Source organism: Adiantum capillus-veneris, chromosome 13 (genome assembly GCF_014529385.1).
Source record: "Adiantum capillus-veneris isolate H3 chromosome 13, ASM1452938v2, whole genome shotgun sequence".
In the NCBI taxonomy this organism is placed as follows: Eukaryota; Viridiplantae; Streptophyta; class Polypodiopsida; order Polypodiales; family Pteridaceae; genus Adiantum; species Adiantum capillus-veneris.
Window position 1 is genome coordinate 83,977,871 of NC_140943.1, and position 11,767 is coordinate 83,989,637.

An 11,767-nucleotide genomic window follows, 5' to 3' on the forward strand; every position below is an offset into this window, starting at 1 on the left:
GCTATTTTTATGTACGATAAGAAAACAATCAGGATTCCAACTTATAACGAGAATGTGGGAATCTACAAACACGAGAGCGAGGGTATTGTCTCTTACTTTCGCAGCAAAGAACCATACGTAAACGAACTAAGCAAAGCCAAGGTTCTTTACTTATTCTCTTATGAAACTGCTACGGGGAAGGGCATAGTTTTTGTTGATAGATACGGGCGAGAATACCAACGTATTCTCCCAGAGGAAGTAGAAAGAGCAACAGGTCCAGGAGCATCAGCATATGCCCCTGAGGAAATACCGAGAGCCGTCCACACCCCAAGCAAGTCAACGAATCCATTTTCAGATGAGTATGACACTACCTCAAATTCCACCAGACCACAAGCATTCAACAACCAAGACCAACCAGCAAACCAGCCATCATTGCAGGCATGGCTTCGACAGAGTGAAACAATGGAACCAGACCGAAACCGAGATGGTTATCCAGTCGTACGAGGGCTCAGGGATTTGCAAGAACCACCACACTATTCAAGGTATCAAGCAGAGAGTAAGCCAAAGACACAAGGGTCGACCGAGCTTGGAGGACCACCCATCGAACGAGTTCGAAGAGAAGAACCACCTCCAGCGAGAACCGTTAGAAATTATGGCTTAGGAGCACCATTGGGCGAGGAACCAGCCTATTACAGAAGGCTTGAAGAGGTGTATAGACTTGGACGAGGTGATCCAATGATGAGGTTTGTAGACCATCGCAGAATTAGACCTTCTCAAGTGCAAAAATGGGTAAACAAGAAATACACAGGAAACAGAGACCCAAGAGATCATGTAGCAGCCTTTGTGCGTGTAATTAGAGCCGAAGAGGTGTTAGACTTTCCTACCTAATTTGCAGGGTTTGGACTAACCCTAGAGGATGATGCTGCAACTTGGTTTGACTCTGTGGAGCGTAGAGACTTTGAGTCGATGGAGAAAGTGTTTGACGAGTTTATTGAGGAATTCTCTCAAAGGGGAATAGCTCATAATACCGTCTCACAAATCCATAAATTCAAACAAAAAGATGGAGAATCTGTACGGAAGGCAACCCTAAGACTAAAAAGATATGTTAAGTTCTGTCGTGTTGAAGAACTGCCAACTCAGTCCAGACTTATGCTGATATTCATCCAAGGACTAAGGAATGCAGATCTCCAGAAAGACTTACATATGAAGAGGAGCACGACGTTGAATGAGTTGACCAAGGAGGCTTTGTACCTTGTGGAAAATTGTGCAGTCTACAAAGAAGAGGAGTTCAAGGACCTTGATGATGATTCATCTTCACAGCAAAGTGGGAGCAAGTCTTCCAAGACAACACTGAAAGGAGAAATAGCGGTAAACCAGGAGCAGCTCGTAGATGAAGTGCTAAAAAAGATCAACTTGTACGCCAAACCCCAGGCTAAACAGCCCAAGTGGTGTGCTATTGAACAAAAATGGACAAACCATGGGACCGAGGAATGTTACTATAACAAGGGATATGTGAGGGAGAGGCCTTATGCTCCCCAAGCTCCAGTAGTTTCCCCTCAAGTTCCACAAATGCCTAGATATCAAGCAGGCAACTTACCAGGACATGTAGGTGTAGAAAGACCACAACTGGAGTTGGGGCAACAACCAGCCCTACCAGGTTTACGACCAGTTGGTATAAGATACACACCAATAGTAACGGAATCAGAAGAAAAGGCTTTGGTGCCTATGCATGCATATTATGAAGATCCCAATGGATATGCGGAAAACCCTGTCTATTGTCCACCAGAAGAACCCTCGACACCAGAACCATGGAGCATGATAGGGAATCAAGGACCTCCAACTGCTGCACATGCCGCAGGAGAAGGAAGATATAGCTTAGATGAGCGAACATTGTTGTTCATAGCCAATGGAGGCATGGGCAGACAGAGACAGGCTTACCAGCAAAGAGGGGCTCAAGGAGCACCTCAACAACCCAAGGGCCCCTGTTACAAGTGTGGCGGAGACCATTAGCTGAGAGATTGTCCTCATGATGAAATCATTAGAGTCAATGCGTATTGCCCAGAATGTGTAATTACTCATTTGATTCCAGATTGCCCTAAAAACCCGAGCAAAGGAGCAAAAACCACCTTGAACCTGTTGGAAACAGTACCTTCCAGTGGAGGATCAAAAAATGAAACAATCATACCTATTCAGGCGGTAACACGAGCACAAGCCCAAAGAAGGACGAACGAACCCATAATAGAAGAACCAAAAACAGATGCCCAAGGTTCAGAAACAAAAAATCAGAGAAGCTCTTGGAAAGAGAGAAAGGCGCGTAGGAAAGCCAGGAAAGAACTAGAGCAAACAGCCCTATCTGATGAGTTGAAACATACAAAGAACATATTGGAGCGGTTAGAAGATGTAGCTAGCTTAAGCTCACACACCACAGCAGCCATAGCACACAAGGAAATAGCAGAGCCCAAAAGTGCAGGATCAGGAGGATCTGTACTGGCAGACAAGGTAAACGAGGAGCTGGATGCGCTTCTAAAAGCTTATGAAGCTCGACTTAAAAAAAAAACCAAACCCAGGAGCAAAGGTGGATGACTTATCCATATGCAGAAATAGAAAAACAAAGGTTGGATATGTGTAAAAAGATGATCGAGATGGCTCAATCATTGATGGAAGGCCTATTGGGTAAACCGGAAAATTGTCATGACGCACCAGCTCCAACCCCTATCCAACCAACGTTATAGAAACATGAAGAAAAAAAGGAAAGACTCACTAATGATTATGAGTCCAGAGGAGAGCCTATCATAGTGCCAAATACCACCGATGAGGCAAGTGACGGGGTCCATCCTAAAATATTGGCAAAAATGGGAAAGGACGGTAACAGTCTAGATGATCTGTGGAAGAAAATCAGGGAGGCCAACGAGGCTAATAGGATGAGTCACCACATGAATAGCACGAGAAAAGAAAAGAACGTGATCTTACCTCCTATTGAAGAATTCGAGGCAAGATCACAAGTGAACTTTGAGATACATTCACAAGGGGGAGACCAAGGATCTATTAGTTCGGGGCACAACCAACCAGACTCTTTGAGAACTTTACCCTCTTACCTGGGAGAATATGAAGCTAAGTCGGAAGTGAGAGCAATCCCATCTCAAAGACTTTCTTCTAACAAGGTGATGGATTCACAAGGATTGATTGAGCCGTTATCCACCCCGGTGGCATGCACAATCACGTTAGCAGAACTCCTAAGGTTAAGGCCAAACATGTGGACCATAGTAGGAAAATGCCTTAAAAAAATTGGAGTGAAAGACCCCACCTTGAGGCTACAAGAAGGAATCAGGGAGTTGGACAGACCTAACCTGAACACTAGGCCGGTACCATTGAATAAGGTTGGAGAATATTGTGAGGGAGAAGACGGGAACACGACACTACCGGTAGAATTCCAAGGAGTAGTTTCCAAAGCTATTCTTGATAGTGGAGCAGGAGTTGCTATCGCCACCAAGGAAATCTGGAAAAAATGGGGAAAACCAGCTTTGAGGGCTACCAGAATGAAGCTGCAATTGGCAAATGGGTTCATGGAGAAGCCTCTAGGACTCTTAGAAAAAGTAATTGTCACTTCGTGCGGAATCGAGTACAAGCATACATTTGCAATAGTCGATTTTGACAAAAAGAACAATTATGAGATAATCTTGGGACGACCATTCATGCGACAACTAAAGATGGTCCAAGATTGGGGTTATGACCACATATACCTCAGACATGGCGAGACGACAACTAAAATACACCTGAAAGACCATAGTTACAAAGATGTAAACCAAACACCAGTGGAAGAGTTTGATTCGGCTAGAATAGCAGGATCAGAACTACCAGCATGGTTAGGGCAACCAAAAGAGCTATGGATGTGCGGAGCTTCACATTGTGGAAGCTTAAGAAAAGAGGAATGCATCTTAGAAAGAGCAATTGAGGACAAGGAGTATATTCCAGAACCTTTTCCTGAAGATGCCTTGGAACCTCTAGAATGGGAACACATACTGGCAACATTAGATGTCTGTACCATTATCGACAGTCCAACAACAAAATTTTGTGATAAGGATGGCTACGACGTGCTACCCTATTACATGGTAAGCATTATACCAGAGAAAGAGACGGTAGAACCTCCAGAACAAGAAGAGTGTTACAAATCCTCTGAACAATTGGAAGTAAATGATGAGGCAGATAATGAGTGTTCAGACACCTCAAGTGAGCGTGGGAATGAAGCCGAGAATATCAAGTTTTATGATTTTTGTAATCAATACCCTAGACGCCAAGAACGCTATAGGAGGAAAAGAGCAAGAAGGAAAGCGAGAGAGAACCTGATGCCCAGGATAAAAGGTAAAACTCACTATTTGATGCGTGTAAAAGCAAAGGATTGTGTGAAAGATCAAATATCAGGAAAATTCTCAAAAAATCGAAAAGAACGAATGCGAGAAGAAATAAAACAGGTAAGAAAAGTTAAAAGCGAAACAAAATCACAAAAATATGAAAAATCAAAACAAGAAACAACAAAAGACCAAGAGTGGACCAAACTGGAGCGTAAACAGAAATACCAAGAACTGAAAAGGTCTTTGAGAGAGATATGGACTACTGAAGAAGATAGTGATGGTAAAGGGGAGCCAGAAAAGGGCAACATGAATGTACCAGCACACTATCGGAAATTTACTATCCAAGATAGAAAAATCATCATGACACCACCAATCAGGGAGAGGACCAACCAAGAATCTTACGATGGGCCTGAAAATGCAAAGAGAACAGACCTCGCAGAACCAGGTGAAAAGCCTCAGCCGGTCTATATAGCTAACGATTTAGAACCTGAGGAGGAAGCACAGCTAACACAACTTCTCACGAAGTATAAAGATGTGTTCGCTTGGTCCTATAAAGACCTCAAAGGAGTTGATCCATTGATATACCAACATACAATTCCTTTGAAATCGGATGCAAAACCTAGCAAACAACGTCCTTATACATATAATGACACATTTGCCAAACGAATCAAAGAAGAGATTGATAAACTGATGGAAGCAGAGTTCATCTATGAAATTAAACATACAGATTGGGTGTCACCCATTGTGGTAGTTCCCAAGAAGAATGGAAAACTGCGGGTGTGTGTAAACCTCAAAAAGGTGTATGCAGCAGCCATAAGGGATAATTATCCCTTGCCAATTACAGAACATGTCCTTGAGCGAGTGGCCGGGAAACGGGCTTATTCCTTTCTGGATGGGTTTTCACGATACAACCAACTGGCAATAGCAAGGAAGGATCAACACAAAACAGCGTTTGCCACACAATGGGGGATTTATGCATATCGAGTTATGCCATTTGGCTTAACAAATACACCAGCCACTTTCCAGAAGTTAATGACTCAAGCTTTCAAGGAATACCTAAGAATATTCTTAGAAATTTACATGGATGACCTGTGTGTACACTCTCTTCTGGGAGAGGAACATATTGACCATTTGCAAAAGGTCTTTGAAAAGTACAGAACATATCGAATCTGTCTGAACCTGGAAAATTGTGTATTTATGGTTAAGCAAGGACGAATTTTAGGACACAGTGTCTCAAGAAACGGCATAACCACAGACCTAGACAAAGTCAAAGTCATTGTAGAGCTGCCCAGGCCTACTAATGCGAAACAAGTGCAATCCTTCATGGGGCACTGCGGATATTATCGAAGATTCATATACATGTATGCGGTTATCGCACAACCTCTGTATCGTTTGCTAGTCAATTTCGAATGGACCAAGGAGTGTGAAACCTCATTCCAAAGACTGAAGGAAAACCTTATATCAGCACCTGTACTAAAGGCACCAGATTGGGAAAAGATATTCCATGTGCACATTGATGCTTCAGCATATGCCATTGGAAGTATTCTAGCTCAACCTGGAGATGGAACAATGGATTTTCCGGTTTGCTATGCGAACCGACAGTTAAATAGTGCAGAAAAGAACTACACAACCACCGAGAGGGAAGGGTTAGGAATGATTTATGCTGTAAAGAAATTTCGGCATTATTTGCTTGCAAACAAATTTGTGTTATTCACGGATCATCAAGCTCTTTTATACCTAGTAAATAAACCTTGCAATACAGGAAGAATCGTACGCTGGTTTATTATATTGCTAGAATTTGACTTCACAGTGGTGGTAAAAAAGGGTAAAACCCATCTGCGAGCTTATCATCTTTCAAGAATACACAACAGGAAGCTCCTCAAGGGGTAGATGATGATATACCAGATGCTTATCTTTTCAACATTGAAATGGTACCCAAATGGTCTCAAGAAATAGTTAGCATTCTCTCCTTCGGAAGTGAGTTTGATAATACAGAATGTAGATCCAAACAGCAAACAATTCGACAAACAAAAAACTTCTAGTTGATAGCAGGACGGCTGTATCATCTTGAATCTGACCTAATCCTACGATTATGTATAAATCCGGAAGAATTCGAGTGCTACCTTGAAGAGGCACATGTCCAGGGTTGTGCACTTCATTGTTCGACAATGAAAACACACCAGAGACTGAAACAGTTAGGGGTTTATTGGCCAACTATGTATGCGGATACACATTCTTATGTTACCAATTGTACAGTATGTAGTGCCAAACGACCAGTGGATCACGCAAATTTGTTTCGGGTGAACATAGCACCTGCATGGAGTCAATATATCATTGACTTCCTAACCACTAGAACGTTCCCTGAGAACATTACAAGAGCACGGGAAAAAGCTATAGAGCTGGAAAATACAAGAGCACGGGAAAAAGCATATCGCACCCATACCCAATATATCATTGTGGCTACAGACTATCTCACAAAATGGGTCGAAGCCAAAGCAACACAAAAAGCTGATGCACGCACCATGGCTCAATTTTTGTATGAGAATGTTTTTGTACGTTACGGGTTACCAATAGAAATTGTTAGTGACCGTGGAACACACTTCCTCAATGAAGTCATTGAATATCTACTAGAGGAATTCATGGTCATACATAGGAAATCAGCACCATACCATCCACAGGCCAATGGGCAAGCTGAGGCCACAAATAAAACACTATGCACAGTTCTCACTAAAATAGTGTCAGAATCAAGAACCGATTGGGATCAGTAGCTACACTCAACACTATGGGCATATAGGGTAGCTTACAAAACATCAATAGGAACAACACCATACAACATGGTGTTTGGGCTAAATGCTATACTACCCATAGAGTTTTTAATCCCAACTCTACGAGTAGCAACAAGCTTGGAATGTACAGGGCATGAACTCTCTTCAAGAATTAATGATCTTGAAAAGCTAGATGAACTCCACTTACGAGCTGTCGCTTCAATCTATGCTAAAAAGAGAAGACAAAAGGTATTTTTTGACAAACATGTGCGTACCAAAGAGTTCAAAACAGGTGATTACGTACTTGTTTACACCTTGAAGCAACATGCCAAGAAACTTAAAAAGCAAGGGATGGGACCATTTGTGATTAGTGATCTATCACAAAGTGGAGCTGTCAAGCATGCTACATTAGCAGGTGAAGAAATGCCAAACTGGATTAGTGGGTGTCGATTGAGGAGATATCTTCTACCCCTCACACAGGAGATGCTCCGACAAATTCATCAAGGAAAGTAAAGAATGAAGGAAAAAGAGAGAGTACGGGAGGAGGCTCAAGCCGAAGCACAAGAACGCATTGCAAAAAGACGGCTTCTGCGACAACAACAACAGAGTAAACCACCATTGAGAGTCAATGCCATTTGAATGATGAACTTGGAGGAGGAAACAGTAGAGCCAATAATTACAGTCAAAGTGGGCAACAATCAAGTTGAATCAACAGCCTTGCTTGATTCGGGTACCAACAGCTCAAAGTCACAGATCAACTTCATCCTACTCCCCAAGTGCTGGAAAGTAGCACATCACACCCATTGAAAACATTAGGATGGACTATATTTCATGTACAGCTACATCAATCTATTTACCCACACAAATTCTATGTGGTGACAGATGAAAGCACACAACACCCAATGATGCTAGGGCAACCTTGGCAAAAAGCATACAATGTCCAGATAGATTGGAAAGCAGAGGCGGTCAAAATTCAGCACGAACATGAACAACAGGTGATAGCTTTTGCTCAGAAATACCATTATGATCAACTGCAAGCCATGCAATCACTAGCAACAAAGACAAAAGAACAAATACCATCAAAGACAACCATGCAACCTAAGACCAACAACCAGGCAAAAGCCAACACTGCTAATCATAGACAGCTGAAGTCACTGGCCACAATGCACAAATCTAGGTTACCAAAACAAGGTAAACAAGTATGGATGCAGAAGGATAGAAATGCCATGGCGGGAAAGAAACAATGTAACAACCGGATTCCAACAAAGCAGACGGTGCAACCCAAAACCAAGGTCATAAAACAGATATGGATCCCAAAGAAAATGCTTAGCCATAACCCAAATGTCACTCACATTTGGATACCAAAGCAAAAGCCAAACGAAATACCTACGGTACAAGCAACAATGGAAAGCAGACATCTGCAGGTCAACAAGGAGAACCGATATATGTGGATGCCGATGACAAACAAACCAGTGGCAAACAAGAAAGTGCCAAACCATCTACAAAAGTCGGCAGCAACAAACTACCAATGGAAAGCCAAGGCCATAAGGCCCATAGCTATCACATCCCAGCCAATTCTATCCTCAGAAACAGCTACGACTCCATCAAAAGTGTCGGCAAAGCACTTGCCTCTTGCCACAAAGACAATTAAACAGAGAGCAGTAGAGTTACAGCTACTACTTGCAAAGAAAGCAGGAAGCCTCGACGGGGAATGCCAATAGGCATCTTGCTTATTCCCTTCTCTTGCACAACATTAATTTTTCCATGCATTGACCGAGTATGCATAAAATAGGGCCACATTAATCGGCCAGGCATTTGCACAACTTTTTCAACCTATGCACGGCACATACTCCGAGGCGAAACCTTGTCGTCCGGGAGGACTCCGACTAGGAGGGGGGAGGCATTCTCAATGCGGAACCAATAACAAAAACAACAAAAAAAGGCATGTGAGTGTATATAATGTGTTGCGGTGATGTTTGTGATCTATTATGAATTTTGGAGATTTTCTAGGTTTGATTTGCTATTTTCCTTTTAATTTTGCTAATTTTCGGCAGAAAAACTTCAAAAATACAAAAAGCAGGTGAAAAACAGTCGTAATGAAAAACAAAAAATATGGGGATGACCAGTGACTAAAGGACAACCTATGGTACAGTGGGGATGCAATTAAGAGACTGGAGCGAAAAGCGTGTTTTGGCCAGGTTTTGACCGAAATGACAAATTTATGGTAAACAGAGCAAATGGAGTCCAAATCAAGAAATTTTTGAGCTAAACTGCATCTCGCAGAAAGATAGGAGCACATGTCAAATTTCATGAAAAATGGTTCGGAGACCTCCATTATAAGAAATTTCCACCCCATTTTTAGCTCATTCTCACTATTGACCTTGTGGAGAGAGCTTCTGCCACGTAGAGCGGATCGACCTTCCAGCAGCTTCTACGACGCGCACGTCTACCCGACCAGCTCCAGACATGAGAGGTAGGCTCACCACCTTGAGCTTTTTGCGCATGTTTATCAGTATGTCGCGAAAACTAGCGTAGAGGTCACACACAAAGCGAGCGGTAGAGACCTGCAAGTAGAGACGGCGGCCTAACGGCTAACCCGAAAGCAACAAGACTTCATCGGCATCTTACCCTAGTCTAGGAGACCAGTCCTGGATAGCCAAAGGCAGTGGGAGACCATCGGGAAAAACCCTAATTCCCAGAAACCCGCAAGAGACCACCAAATGGGAAATTGGCAAAACGGCGACTAAATGCTACCAAAATTTATGGGTAGGAGCATCTCGACATGCTCGACAAGTCCATATGACCCGCATGACCAAAAAGTGACCTGAAGCGGCACTAAACCTCAAAAACGACATCAAACACACAAAGCGTCAAAATGCACTTGCGGCCAAACCGCAAATCCGTTTGCCACCAAACTTCACGAGCTGCTTTCCTAGACCATCAACAACCAAGTCATATGGTGGTAGACCACCACAAATCATCAAAGGTATGTAAACGCAACCACGGGTGCTTCTAGAGCGACAAATTGCCAAATGAAGCTCCGGTGAAGCCAAAGTCAACAAAAACCATACAGCAAGGATCCCCAAGGGATTGGGAAGCTATGGAGACCAACATCGAGAAATTTCATCGCCAAAAAGCACTCCAAAAGTCAGAAAACGGCTCGGAAGCTCTGAAGTCCACACAGGGAGTTATACTCTATCCATTTGACTTTTTTGTTGAAATTAGGCTCAAAAGGGACTTAAGTGGGCAAAGGGCAAGCACTGGGAACACTAACACTGAAAAAATCATCAGGAGACATCCTACGCGTAGGATGTCTCAAGGGCACTTTTTGGCACAAAACCCAACAATTTTTGTCATGCACATGTTCTGAATGACATTTGCAAGCCCTACACCAAGTTTCATCACATTTGGATCAGATTTGACCTCATATGCATGGAAAAACGCAAAGTTAGGGCATAGAGGCAATAATGGGCCATTGACCTACCAAATCTTGTCCAAATCTCATGAAACTTGCACAACACATTCACATACACATCAGCAAACCATCTGTGTGGTCAGGGAGTAAAAATGATGAATTAGACATCCTACGCGTAGGATGTCTAATGGACCTTTTTGGCATGGAAGGGAAGCTTTGTCATTTGAGATGTGATTACCTCATCAGCAAGAGCCCATATGTCAAGTTTGAAGCCATTCTAATGACTTTTGACCCCCAACACCTTCAAGATACACTTTTTGAGCCCAAAAACACCTCACAGAGTCCTACAGGCATCAAATCTTATCCAAATTCAAATCCAAGAACATGGCCATGTTGCATAGGCCAAGGACAACCCACAGAACAAGTTTCATGCAATTCTGATGAAAAAGACATCCTACGCGTAGGATGTCTTCAGTATAAATTTATCCTTCTGTGCAAGAAATGACATCATAGGAGCCAATACCATGATGCATTGAGCCCATATACCAATTTTCAACCCATTTGGACATCAATTGCTACCCATGATGGACAATCTACCCAAATTGTGACCTAAAGCCTAAATCAGCCCAAAAATCCACTTTTTGTCATCCAAATTCAAATCCAAGCTTATAACCATGTTCCATGAGCCTTACACTACCTGCATGTCAAGTATGAACCAATTCTCAAGAAAAAGACATCCTACGCGTAGGATGTCTAGATGGAATTTTTTGGCCAGATTTGCACTGTGAGCACATGCACAGCTTCACAAGTTCCTTTTAAGCTATAATTTCAATTTTCAAGTCATTTGGATAAGTAAAACTCAGTTTAGCAGCTGATATGGAAAAGACGCTAACTTTGGACTGCTGAGTGCAACAGGATCTATGGCAGCCTCGAAGTCACCGGCAAAGAAGAAGAGAATGACAATCAAAGATTATCTGGACGAGGTGGACCCTTTTGTCATTCCAGAGGGAACACTAAAGCCCACCAACACCTGGATACAGGAAGATCTGTTAGAGTCAAACGACCTAAAGATCTACCAGGGGGTGTTCAAAGACAATGAAGGCAATGTAATAGAGCTGCCAATGCTGCCAAGAGAGCTCAATGAATTTTTCCAAAGCAAAATGGCCAGCTACTTGGAGAAAATTGACCTCCATAACTATTTCGAAGCAATACCAGCAGGGGTGGACGTCAAAAGAGTATGGGAGTTTGTAACAAGCATA